Source organism: Cannabis sativa, chromosome 4 (genome assembly GCF_029168945.1).
Source record: "Cannabis sativa cultivar Pink pepper isolate KNU-18-1 chromosome 4, ASM2916894v1, whole genome shotgun sequence".
Classification (NCBI taxonomy): domain Eukaryota; kingdom Viridiplantae; phylum Streptophyta; class Magnoliopsida; order Rosales; family Cannabaceae; genus Cannabis; species Cannabis sativa.
The window spans coordinates 77,194,503-77,208,729 of record NC_083604.1 but is presented as its reverse complement, the minus strand read 5'-3'; the positions used below and the strand labels follow the sequence as shown (position 1 = coordinate 77,208,729).

At 34.2% G+C, this 14,227-nt stretch overlaps 2 long non-coding RNA genes across 2 annotated transcripts; both read right to left on the bottom strand.

The window, feature by feature from the left end:
• Positions 1-1,512: 1,512 nt before the first annotated feature.
• Positions 1,513-4,187, bottom strand: LOC115710328 (uncharacterized). Its single transcript, XR_009687502.1, has 4 exons — positions 3,360-4,187; positions 3,177-3,219; positions 2,270-2,355; positions 1,513-2,007 (listed from the first exon to the last, which is right to left on the bottom strand). It is a non-coding gene; the product is annotated as an uncharacterized LOC115710328 (long non-coding RNA).
• Positions 4,188-12,106: 7,919 nt separating this feature from the next.
• Positions 12,107-12,522, bottom strand: LOC115706912 (uncharacterized). Its single transcript, XR_004009661.2, has 2 exons — positions 12,468-12,522; positions 12,107-12,365 (listed from the first exon to the last, which is right to left on the bottom strand). It is a non-coding gene; the product is annotated as an uncharacterized LOC115706912 (long non-coding RNA).
• Between the last annotated feature and the right edge of the window lie 1,705 nt (positions 12,523-14,227).

The window sequence follows — 14,227 nt, the reverse complement described above, 5'->3', positions numbered from 1 at the left end:
TTCTATTAATAAAGGTATGATTATGTAAATGATTTGTTTTCTTAAAGTAATATTTGTGTTATTATATTTGGTTAATCAAATATAATTGTGTATATATAAGTCATAACAATATATGAAAATAAAATTTATTATTTACTTAGAGAATTTAGATGAACAATATATGTGTTTTGTAAAATTTAAAGCAAATATTATGTAATGAAAATTAAAGAAAATGTGTGATCTTAAAATAGAAAAAGAAATTATTAAATAAAGTCTTAAAATAAAAAATATATTTACAATAAAATATTTATATGATTACACGTAATTTCATAAATCATCATGTGAAAGTTAACAACATGTATGAAAATTGAACCGAAAATTTATCAACACATAATTTCAAATGTATTTTCTAATTTACACCTTTCTTTTTATGCAAAATATCTAGACTCTGATTACTTCAAAGAAAGAATCAAGACAAAAGAAAGGAAGAAAGAAACAGAAAGAAGAAGATGTAGAATGACTGATCAATTGAAAATAGTAACTTATTGGCACCATAGTACCTTATTGGCACTATTTTTTAGTATTGGTTAAGAAAATTTCCCCACTCTGGTGGAGGATTCCATGCTGATAAAAGCATATCTGACTTTGCATTCGGCAAGCAGTTTCAGACAACAAAATATTTAGTAGTGAAAAGAGCAACTTCAACATCCTTGTAATCTCAGTCAAAGTCATAAATCTGTATTAAAGAAAAAAAGAAAACTATGTCAAACTAACTTTTAAATGTTACCTTAGGAAGGGATATAAAATAATGTTTGATTTAATCTTTTACTGACAGAAACTTCATAAGCAACCCAACAAATACAATAAGAAATACTTCAAAATTCAGTTTTTCTTCCCTCATGTTTATTATATAAATAAATAGCAATGGCAAACAAAATCTTGAAACTTATCTATCAGAAATTCTGCAACCTTTGCACGTTTAACACATTCATATCCTTCCTAACTCACCAAATTAAATTAGTGTAAGTATAACCACAGACTAAGGAACAGAAAAATGGTTTCTAATAAAGTCAAAATATAGTTAACTTTTACACTTAATGGAAAGAAAAAAGAAGGAAAGATCACAAGTCACATGAGAAAATATGCGTATATGTTGAAGGCAAACAATTATTATAAATTGTAAACTCTTTCCAGATAATAATCTTTAAGGAATATGACATTGGCCAAGATTATAAAAAATAAGAAAAGAAAAATACAAAGGCAATTGCTTAATCACTTTAAATCACTTAAATTTAAACGTGCACAGGGACATTCCAAACATGTAGGCCAGTGCTGCAATACATGTAACCAAATACACTGAACTGGAGATATATTCGTGATAACCAATCATCGAATGCATTGACCAACCCCAACAACCGTTATTTTATATGAACATAGGATATTAGTATCACCAAAGGATAATGATCTGGGAGCTTATAAGCAGTTTATCAGCTAGAGGAGCTTTCCAGGAGCCAAACCTTTGAAGATCAAGAATCTACATTTAAGTACAAATAGATAATAATCCCAGTCAATCAATCTCCTTTTTAATTCGGGATAGAACTATACTATATACACAAACATACCACGAGGTGGCATAGGAACTGGGTTCTTCAATTTCCTATAGAAGTTATTTAGCCAAGTACCTACTACTATGTTCTGCCTTTCCCACATAAACTTTTCCATCAGAACTTATTTCACACAAGGATGTGACAAATCAATGAGTTGAGAAAGAACATATCCCTATTACTGAGAAATGAAAATAAACATCATACATTTTAATTTAGTGTACTTTTTGGAAAGCATAAAGAAAAAAACATATATTTTACATCTTTCGAAGCCAGCTCGCAAACTACATTATGTTGTTTAAATTTAAACAGTCCAAACGCCACAAACCTGACTCTTTTTGTTGGGGTGTTTCTCAACCCAACTAATAAATTGCTCAATCTTCTCCTCGATTTTCTTTTCAATTTTCAAATCTCCACATTGGACCTATAAAATAAGAGATGTGTGAAGAGAAGTACATAAAATACCTATGATTTACATAAACACGTGAGAACTTCATTTGATAGCACATAGAAATAGCAGCCATACAAGTAAAAGTCATCTAGTTGTAAGAAAAATATAGTAATCATCCAAGGAACATGTGTTGAATAAGTAAGAAATTACATATGTGATTACTTATAATCATAACAAAGTATGACTACTACAACAAAATATAAGAACTATCAATGATGAAAACACAAATACTTACATATGTAATATCAAAAAGTTCCAAATCCGCATCTTTGGGCCTCACAAGACCAACAACTCGATGAAACAAAATTGTATGAAGTATGTCTGCAGTCGATTTGAAGACAATGTAATGAGGTAAAAAGGAAAGACAAATGAAAAGTATTGATTCAAAGGTAGACATCATAACTTTAAAGACTAAGAAGACCTCAACAACAAAGAAAGGCCACTGTGCATCGTTATATCATCTAAACACGATGGCCAAGTTTCTAGAAAGTATCCGAAGTATTTTGGATAAAATGATCAACCACCAAAATGACTCCCCTTTTGGTTTCTTATTTAGATGATAGTGGCAGAAAAATCATTTGAAGTAAAAATAAAAGTAGTTGCATTCAAATATTTCTCATCATAAGACAACACTTTCGACCATATTGATCTTAAAAGTTGTTCCACTTACAGAAACTTTGATGTCATTGGCTAAAGGCCAATACAATAACTTTAAAGCCAAATAATGTTTGAACCAGAATCAGAGGAAACATATGAGCAAGCATTATTATTAATGATTCCAAGAAAAAATTCACAATTGAATGCATACATAATTAATCCCAAATACAGAGCCCGTTCCTAGCACAAGTCAGTTAAAGCATACCAAAGTCCAAAACCACTCTGCCTTAATTAAGCTCTATTTTGTTCTAAACCTTACAACTATGCTATGATCAAGGATCAAACAGCTTATGTTATAAAATTTTTGCATAAGGTTTTACTCCTAAGATGAATTATCAAAAGCAATTGACCTATCTAAATAAAGCAATTCAATTTACAGAACAAAAAACAAGTAACTAATTATCATCTGATTAATATTTAATTAAGAAAAAGTTACAAGAAGAGCCCAACTGAGATGGAATAACAAAAAAATATAGGAAACTTACAGCGCAAAACCTCTTGTATCTCAAATTCAAAGTGACCCACTTCCTGAAAATAAATAAAGTTTAAAAATTCAAAATCAAAATTCACACAAAACCCAATTCATAAATGAAAATAGATAACAATCCCAGTCAATCAAATTCTCCTATTTCATTTGGGATAGAACTATACTATATACACAAACATACCACAGGGTGACATAAGAACTGGGTTCTTCAATTTCCTATAGAAGTTATTTAGCCAAGTACCTACTACTATGTTCTGCCTTTCCCACACAAGCAGAATTTCTTTCAAGCATTCCCATCAACACCAACAAACAAAATCCCATTAATATCTCATCAGTCTAATCACCAAGCAGAATTTCTTTCAAGAATTCCCATCTACACCAACAAACAAAATCCATTAAGAACGAAAAAAACTATCTGAAATCAAGGTGGAAGAAGATGAGAATGGTGAACACTGTGAACTGGGTTGGGTCTGAAATCAATGTTTTGGGCGTGGAGATACTAACCGATTCTCGTGTCCAATATACCAAAAAAGAAATCTGGAGTCAGATCTACGAGCCTTGGGGCTAGTAGTGGCGGCGGGGTGCTGGGGTGGATTCATCTCCAATAGCAGATCAGCGAAAAACATTTTGCAAGTGAATGAGTCGAACTGACTCCGGACTTGAAAGAGTAGTAGAAGAAACAAGCAAAAGAAGAAGTTGTACAAGTCTTTGGTAAATCACAAATTTGAAACATCTGCACTCAGCGACTGAAGCGGCTAAAATTGCAATTTTTGATTGGAAAGTAGCGATTAAGAACCCAAATCGTTCTTTATGCCTTCAATCGTCGAGTCCAACCGATGGAAAAAAATCGATTGACCTCCGAGACTTCTTCATCACAGTCGTTCAGATTGGGATTGGGAGAGTGAAATTCTTCAATCGTCGACTCTAATCGAGGGAAAAAAATCGATTGACCTCTGAGACTTCCTCATCACAAAGATCACCTTAGAGTTGTTCAGATTGCGATCGGGAGAGTGAAATGGAAGAGTCGATTGGTTTTTTAATTTTTTTTGAACTTTTTTTTTAATAAGATTAATAGTTAACGGCGTTAGAAGAGATCCGTTTGTAAAATAAAAAGGATCGTCCTGGACGTTAAAAAAAATCGTTAAACCAAGAATTACCGTTAGATAGCTACTTTTAATATATAAAGATATATTTAAACTCGATAAAAGTAATGATATCTCACACAAAATTTAAAACCTTATTTTAAATGTATCATTAAATTTTAAATAAAATTTTGTGATAAAATCATGAAAGTGATTATTTAGTTAATTTTATAGCATGAAAGTCATTATATATTCTGAAATATTAAATTTAAAAATTAAAAAAAAATCTAAAATATTGCATTTGAGTCACTAAGTATTACTTTTGTGGCAAAAGTCATAATTTACTTACACTAATTTGGTGTCACTCTTGAGTCTTGAATAAAAAAAAAAGGGTCAAGATGTAAAATGGTCCTAAATCTAACAATTAAGTTAATAAAGGTCCCTTTTTTAAAAAAAATTAACAAAATGTCCTTTTAGTTAAAAATTTGATGATAAAATTACAATTATAACCTTAAATAATTAAGTGTTTGGTATAGTTATTTTGCACAATAATATATCGTTTTTATGTGCAATAATATATTAAAAAAAACTGAAAGGTAGTATATATATATATTTTGAAATAACTGAAAGGTAGTATATTAGTTTAAGATTGTAGTATATTATTTTAATGTGCTATGGTATATAATGAACGAAAGACGGAAATTAAAAAATATGGAATATTAGTTTAAGTTTGAGGTATAGTTATATTTCACTAAGAAATATTGTCTTTATGTTCATTAGTATATCATGAAGGAAAGAAAAAGAAAAAGAAAACATGTGGAATATTAAATTAAATTTTTATTATATATATATTTTCCACTATATTGTTGGTATATTAATTTTTCACTATAGTATTTCTGCTTATGATTGCATAATATAGTTTTTATATGTTATTATATATCGTGGAAAAAAAATCATTTAATAGTATATTAGTTTAAGTTTATGGTATATTTATATTGGTCTAAGGTATATCGTTTGTATGTGATATGTATATCGTGAAGGATATAAAGAAAAAAAAAACTATTAAGTATTAATTTAAGTATGAGGTATAGTTATATTTGACTGAGGTATATTGATTTTATGTTCATTGGTATTTCATGAAGGAAAGAACAAGAAAAGAAAAACTTGTGGAATATTAAATTAAATTTTTTGTATATTTTTTTTTTCACTATGTTGGTGGTATATTAATTTTTGACTATGGTATATCTGCTTATGATTGTGATATATAATTTTTGTATGCTACTGTATATTGTGAAAAACAATTCATTTAATAGTATATTAGTTTAAGTTTGTGATATATGTATATTAGTTTAAGGTATATTATTTGTATATCATATGATATATTAATAAAAAATTAATTATATGGTTAAATAACATATTAGACAACAACAACAGCAGCAAAATGTAAAAGAATAAAATATATAATACATTTTATATAATGAAAAAATAGTTGACAAAAATTCAGTAGATAGATTTTGATTTATTGTTTTTCATAATTTCTATTAAAGGAATAAAACATATAATACCTTTTATATAATGAAGGGTATTTTAAGTATTAAAAAGTAAAAAAGGACATTTGCTTTATTATTTTAAAAAATGGACATTAACTATCTATAAAGTTAGAAATATAGTCATTTACTTACATTTCTCAAAAAAAATTGGTGTCACTCGATCTTCATTGAATTTAAAAAACTATTTGTACTAATAAATTGATGTAAAATATATTACTCTTCCCAAAAAAAAAAGGTCGGACTTACTCTTTAGTAATTTTAGTGTAGGTAAAATTATTTTATAGGGGTTTTTACACCACATACTAAATTTTTTATTTTTTTACTGTAGGGTAGAATTTTTTTCAAAAATATGTAAGTTTTATACTGTGTACTGTATTAAATTTTCACTGTTGTTCCACAATTATTTTTTAGTTGTTCTACTGTTGTTTTGATTATTCTATTTTATATTACGGTTGTTTTATAAAAAGACTATATTTTTGTAAAAAAAAATTATGTGACAATAAAATTGTAAATTTTTACTCAAAATTTAATATTTTTATAAAAACCTTATTTTCATACTATATAGGGTTTTTTCATTTTTACACTTCTAACTATTTTTTTTTTTTTTTTGCATTTTTACGGAATTTTACATAGAAGCTCATATTGCAACTAGCGTTGCAACTTAATTTGCAACAAAAAATCGTATAGAAACCCCTATTGCAACTAGTGTTGCAACCACTTTAGAAACCAAAACCGTAAATTTAAAAAAAAAAAGTTAAAAAAAATAGTATATTAAGTAATTCCCCTATTATATATTATTTACTGATTTTTACAACCAACAAAATATTTAGTGACAAATCTTAATAGTTATTTTTTCAGTAAAACTTAACAAAAGGTCGATATGTTTTGTATTAATATATAAGGTCTACAATACATAAATGCTGTGTTGTATTTTTAATTTTTAATTTTTAAATTTAATTGGGGTATAGTTGAAATTACTTTTCTTAACAAGGGCATAGCTGAAACTTTATTTACATGTACGTAAATGTAATTTTCATTATTGTCTTATGGGAAGTTATATTTACACCCCACAAAATTCTAACTACACCCCAAAATTATAATTACATATTTAACCTTTAATAAAATGACTGAAATAGATATTTTTAATTTCTTTAGGGAAATTTGAATTAATATACTTACTAATACCTATAATTTTTTTCCTGAATCCAAAGTTATTAAAATTGGTTATGTATGACCACTTTTCCAATTTTCCTAAACTACCCCCCTCATTTGAATCAGCCTCTCTCTTCCTCTCTCTTCATCTCTCTCAGCCAAACCCCCTCTCTCAAAAACGCAGCCAGCCGAACCATCACTCAACGAACCAACCCTCAACCCCGACCCCGAGCCCGAGCATTCCTTCGTCGAACTGAACCACGGCCGAACGCTCAACCCCGGCCCTTTCTGAAATTTGAAGAAAAAAAAAAAAAAAAAACCCACGGCCGATGGTCGGACCTTGGGGTCCGATGGGGTCCGACCAATCGGACCCATCGGACCCCAAGGTCCGACCATCTGACCTCTCTCTCGAAATCAAGAAAAAAAAAAAAACCACGGCCGATGGTCGGACCTTGGGGTCCGATGGGGTCCGACCAATCGGACCCCAAGGTCCGACCATCTGACCTCTCTCTTCCTCTCTCTCTCGAAATCGAAAAAAAAAAAAAAAAAAAAAAAAAAAAACTCACAGTCGGAGGATAAGAAGGCCTAGACATTGGGACAAAATAACATGAAGAAGATGAAGTTGATTAATCCTTAAAGAGAGAGAAATAAGAGAGAGAGAGTTGCACTGTCTTCAATGGTGGTGGCTTTTGGACAGAGTGCCTCTTACCCATAGGGAAATTTGAATTTGTATGCTTAATAAATAATAAAATTTATCCTCAAAACTCATAATACCCTATATTTAAAATATATGACAATTTTTCTATTATGCCCAAAATACCCTCTCTTTTTTCCTTCACCCCCCTATCACTTCTTCTCTCTTTCCCTCTCTCTTCTTTTCTCTAACCTGCCCGAAGCTACACAGAGGAGGTCAAATTTTGCTCCTCTATTCTCATCCTCACTACACTAGCACCACACTGCACAAGGCTCACCACAAGGCTCACCACATAATTTCTCTCATTTTTGGACGAGCATCATACACTAACTTATGGGTAATTTTTTTTTTGTTTGAACAATCTTGTTTGTTGTTGTTATATTTAGTTTAGAATGTTATTTTGATGCTTGATCTGTAGATTGTCGTCGTTATTTAGCCGTTTTTTTCTGATAAAGTTTGCTGCCTGTGAAATCTGGATTTGTTCTGGTTTTCTGCATTTTTTTCGTCGGGCCCGATGCTGGCCCGATGGGGGTCCGATGAGCTGAAAAATTTGATGGCAGGGAAGACGGCCCGATGGGTCCGATGGTCGGACCATGTGGGTCCGATGGTCTGACCCGTTCTGTATTTTTTTAATTTTTTTTTTATTTTTTGGACCTGGGTCCGATGCTCTTTATGTGGGCCCGATGGGTCCGATGGTCGGACCATGTGGGTCCGATGGTCCGACCCTTTTGGTTTTTTTTTATTTTTTATTTTTTGGACTCGGGTCCGATGCTCTTTATGTGGGCCCGATGGGTCCGATGGTCGGACCATGTGGGTCCGATGGTCCGACCCTTTTGGTTTTTTTTTATTTATTTTTGTATTTTTTGGCCCTGGGTCCGATGCTCTTTATGTGGGCCCGATGGGTCCGATGGTCGGACCATGTGGGTCCGATGGTCCGACCCTTTTGGTTTTTTTTTGTTATTTTTTTATGGGAAATTTGATTTTTTAATTTTTTTTGACCCTGGGGCCGATGCTCTCCATATGGGTCCGACATCGGACCCGAGTGGTTTTTGGATCTTTTTTGAATTTTTTTTATTTTTTTAAAGGATGGTCCGATGCACCTCCATGGGGTCCGATGGTCGGACCAATCGGACCCTACTGCAAGTTTTTTTTTTTTTTATTTAATTAATTATGATTATTTATTGTTTATTATTGTATGCTTAATTTATTTTGTAGTGATTTATTAATATTTGTGTTATTAATTTTTCTTTTATTAATAATTATTATTTTATTATCAATTAATAATTATTTTTTATTATTAATTATTATTTTAAATAATAATTGTTTTATATTATGAATTATTATTAATTATTGTTTTATTAATTATTGTTATATTTTTTATGGTTTTAGTAATAATTATTAATTATATTTTATTATTATTTTTTTGTAATTTTTTATTATTAATTATTGTTTTATTATGAATTATTAATTATAGTTTTATTTTTCATTTTTTTATTAATAATTATTTTATTATTATTTATTAATTATTAATTATTGTTTTATTATCAATTAATTATTATTGTTTTGTTATTAATGATTAATTAAGATTTTTTTCGGTGAGATTTTTGTTGTAAATTATAACTGTGTTTTTTTAAATGTTTGTGACAGATTCAACTGTTAATGCGTGTGTTATGTATAATGGTGTTTGGGAGCTTGATGGTAGAGATTGGATTTATAAAGGGAGTGCCGCTTTGACAATTGACATTGATCCGAACCTAAGCTACTCAGGTTTGGTTGATGTTTTGTACGAAGAACTGGATGTTGACAAAGCGGAGTATGACTTGAAATTGGAAGTAAATTACAAGTACAGGAAAGGCTATGAGTATCCTGCTGAAGTTATTCGAAATGATAAGCGTGCAAGGTACTTTTTATCTACACTTGCGAAGAAGCCAGATGAATTTATTCCTTTGTTTGTGACTTTGTTAAAGAAGAATGTTTGGGTTGATCCTAGTCCCACACCAAGTTCTGTTAAGGATAATCGTAGCGAGGTTGGGAGTTTTGTTCCAGAAACAAATCCAGAGGTGTTGGTTGCGGATGTATTACCTGAATTAAACACTATGATGCCGAGTGCTGATATTGTAGCACAAATGCCCTTCATTGATGGTTTTTGTGATGGTCCAGACCCTGAATATTATGTTGAGGGCAATGATGGCGTAAAGAGACGACGAAGGTACAGAGGCCCCTGTTGCTGTACCTTTGAACTTGACTCCACTATCGTACCAAATACCACCGAGGCCACCGAGGCCACCGACACATAAAAGAATGCCCCGTAGAGAAAATTGCCAAACACCTGGTACTAGTAGTAGTCGTCCAGGCGAAACCAGTCATGCTAGAGGAACTACTGACAGTACAGGTCCTAATAATGGTAGAGAGACCAATGATGTTAGTGGTCCTACTGATGCTCGAGGTACCAATGTGACTGGATGGAGCGATCCATTTTCTTCTTCGACAAGTTACGGTAAATTCAAGGAGAAAATGTATACAAGAGAAGACATCGAGGATCATAGTCATTATATATCTACGGGTGGCACACCAGGCGGGGAGTTACATGTGGGAAAGTTTTTTAGAGACAAAGAGCATTTAAAGATGGTTGTTGGCCTGTATGCAATGAAGAAAGGGTTTGACTACTACGTTAGGAAGTCCGGTACTGATATTTGGTACGTCACATGTAAGGATACAGATTGTGGGTGGAGATTAAGAGCGAAGAAGAACGTACTTTCTAACATGTTTGAGGTGAGTACATTTCATAATGTACATACATGTTCCCTTGATCTTCGAGGAAAAGATAACCGTCAAGCATCACCTGTAATAGTTGCCCATCTAATTAAGGATAAGTTCACAACTGACGGCTCGGATCAGTTGCCCTCTGATATAAGAAAAAGTATGCACAAGGATTACGGGATCCAAATGAGTTACGAAAAGGCATGGAGGTGCAGAGAAGGCAATACACTCGACTCGGTACACCCGAAGATTCGTACTCTTTATTACCTAGTTACTTGCACATGCTACGGCTTGTGGAATCCAGTACCATCACGGATTTTGTGGTAGAAGATGGTCGCTTCAAGTATTGTTTCTTCTCTCTGGGTCCTTCTATTCGGGGGTTTAAGTTTTGTCGACCTGTTATATGCGTTGATGGGTCTTTCTTGAAGACTAGGTATGGTGGGCAAATGTTGTGTGCAGTGGCTTTGGATGCAGGGAGTCATATCTTTCCGATAGCTTTTGCTATAGTTGACAGTGAAAACCACAATTCCTGGACCTATTTTATGAGAAAATTAAAAGAAACGATTGGTGATGTTGAGAACTTAGCTTTTGTTTCGGATAGGCATCAAAGTATTGTTCGTGCTTTGGATATCGTGTTCCCTGATGCACACCACGGTGCATGCTACCACCACATTATTATGAACGTGAACCACAAGTTCAAGATCGACGTCTTCACGAATCACATTTACACGTGTGCGTACACGTATTCAAGATCAGAGTTTCACAGAGAATTTGAGAACATTCGGGCCATGAATCCAGCGGTTGCAAAATATCTTGAGGAAATCGGATTTGAAAAATGGGTTCGGTCGTACTTTCCAGGGGTACGTTACAATGTAATGACGAGCAACTGGGCTGAGAGCTTCAACAACACAACTAAGGATGCAAGAGGCTTCCCGATCAACCGCCGTCGTAGCATTCCTGAGGTCCAAAGTCCAGAAGTGGTTTGCTTCACGAAAAGAAAAAGCTGACAAGTGGACGAAACCCCTAGCACCAGAAATGGAGGAGGACTTGGCATTGCATTTTGAAAAAAGGTCAGTTTTTGAACGTTGACTCATGCGAGCCTTACACGTTGCAGTTCACCCCGGAAGAACAGTTCTCACCGTGGCGTAGTGGACTTGCAGGAAAAGAGTTGCACTTGCGCTTGTTCCGGTGCATGAAGTTTCCTTGTCCTCATGCATGTGCCGCATCTCGTGAGCGAAGTATTAGCGTGTACACACTATGCTCGCCATATTACACAACCGAATATTGGAGGAGAACATACGAAGGAACAATTATGCCAGTTGGTGACGAGGATGATTGGGAATTACCTGATGACATAAAGAACATGACAGTTGGAGTGCCTGTTGAGAAGCAACCAGTAGGGCGACCCAAGAAGCAAAAGGTTGGAAGAATTAAGAACAACCGAACTGCTTGTAATGGTGAAAGGATTATCAAATCACGAAAATGTAGCAAGTGCGGTGCCACGGGACACAACAGAAGCACTTGCACCTACCGAGGTTTAACATAAATTTTTAGTTTATTAGTATTGTGATGCGCTGGACTATTATGTTATTTATATTTATGGTGTAAAATATTTTTAATTTGTGGCATGAACATGTGTTGTACTGTTACGTATTTCGCATTGCATTATTTCTAAACTTTGTTAAAAATCTGAGCCAAAAACAAGTTCTACTGATAAAATAAAATAATTTTAGTGAAAGTAGTTTGTTCAAATTGAAAAGTGTAAAAGTAAACATTGTTCAACAAATATAAAAAATTAAACATCTAAAGTTCATGCCAAGTTCTGGTAGAATAAATCTACTGCCCATCTCTGGCGAAAGAGCGACATATGCTGATCATGTACTCCATCGAATGGTAGATCCAATAACTTATGCTCAATATGCTCTATGACGTACATTCCACAATCGCCGCTGCAATAGTAGGTAAACGCCAAATTTAATAAACCATAGAGAATATTATAAAATTTTTTTGTTAATTAATAAACATACTATAAAAAAATGCATTTAAATTACCTCGATTTTGTCTGAGGTACAACTTTATTGTCCATCATTTCCCAGTCGAAGGGTCCGACCCGACTTTCGTGAGGTCGTCATTTGAGGGACCATCACCATGTAATGAGTGTCACATACACCACACTGGTCCACCAATTTGGCTAGTAAAGGGCACCACACATCCATAAGCGAATTCAGTTCGTCTTTCGTTAGAGATCCAAGACTCGAATCGAAGAGGAATATCTTCCACAACTCAAGATTGACCTCCATAGCGATCCAATGTTTCGGTCTGTTCAAGAACATGGACATGTATATGCACTCCATACCCTTCCAAGAAGGCAAAAATTGGTTTGGATCCCCACGAAGGAGTTCCAAGATGGACTCATCCCAAACAAAACCATCATGGTCAGTATTGCTCTTCCAAGCATCCCACCGACCCCTCAACGATGAGGTAAACCAAGATGGCATCACAGTACACTTACGTGGGTACAACTCCGGGAAGAAGTGTTGCCTCCTCCTCATCATATGGAAAGCAGCATCCAAATGCTGCACAACACATATAAATAAGTCAAAAGAATAACAACATTAAAAAAAAAAACAAATAACAACGGTAAAAAGCAAGAATAACAACATATAATACTTAGTTAATAAACTTACGTCATCAGAAAGCCATAGTTTGTCTGTATTTAGGGTCGAGAACCAAGCCACGCCACACGTACCTGAAGACGTCCCTCGGATACTTGTTTCCGATGGTTCCCACTAACCAATTTCGAAAACTATGTAGTAGCTTCTCATCAACGGGCCGAAGTGGGTCAACATTCACATTGGTTGTTGATGGCTTCATCTTCTTCTTCATTTCGGTGTACTCGTCAAACCACCTTGGCCTTTTCTTCGTTCTCTTCTCCACCGTGTTGGAACGGTCTCTAAAACCCGAACCTCCGAATCTTGGGTATCTCCAATGGACGTGACCGACATGTTCGAGGTGTCCGGAGTACATCTTCCTCATCATTAGGTCCGTAATCATTCGGAAGAATGAACTCATCTCCTGAGACACGGCGTCTGGCCGTGGCTCGCCTCTCGCGCCGGGCCTTCTCTCGATCTCCCATAAGAGCCAATAGGGTCTTCAAGTAACCCATTATCTCATTCTCGCCCTTTCAAAATATCATCTTTGCTTCAAAGCAAGCTGTTCCTTTTCAACACGCTCCAATCTTGCCAATATGGCAGAAGATATTGGCACCTGAGGCTGTGAGGTGCTGGGAATAGATGCTGACTGCGGCATAGATGCAGAATCGGGCATTGAGGCAGACGGTGGAACAGAACGGGCCCCTGATGGTGGAGAATGTGGTGGTGTATCATCTCTGAAGATTCCAGCTTCCTCCGCTCGCTGTTCTAGCGTGAGTGCAAGCTTTGAAGCTTGGCTGCGCAAACTATCCTGAGTTGGCTGGCCATCATCGCCAATAACCAATTCTTCCATATCCACAAATAGAGGCGCCTCACCTCCAGTGACGTGGCTCAAAAACTCGGCCTCATTACTCCGCGGACATAAAACAAAGTACACTGTCAACTGCAAATTATAACAAATTGATTATTAGACTTAAATTAAAATAAAATAAATAAATAAACGTAAGCAAATGCAATGAATTAACAAACTCACTTTTTTTGCAAATAATCTGATGACTTCCTCTTTCCCGAGTGGGGCATCCTTACTCTCCCGCTCACCATTCGGGGAAAGCGATGCGATCTTCGATTGCAAATTTCTCAGCAAGCTCGAGGATGGACTC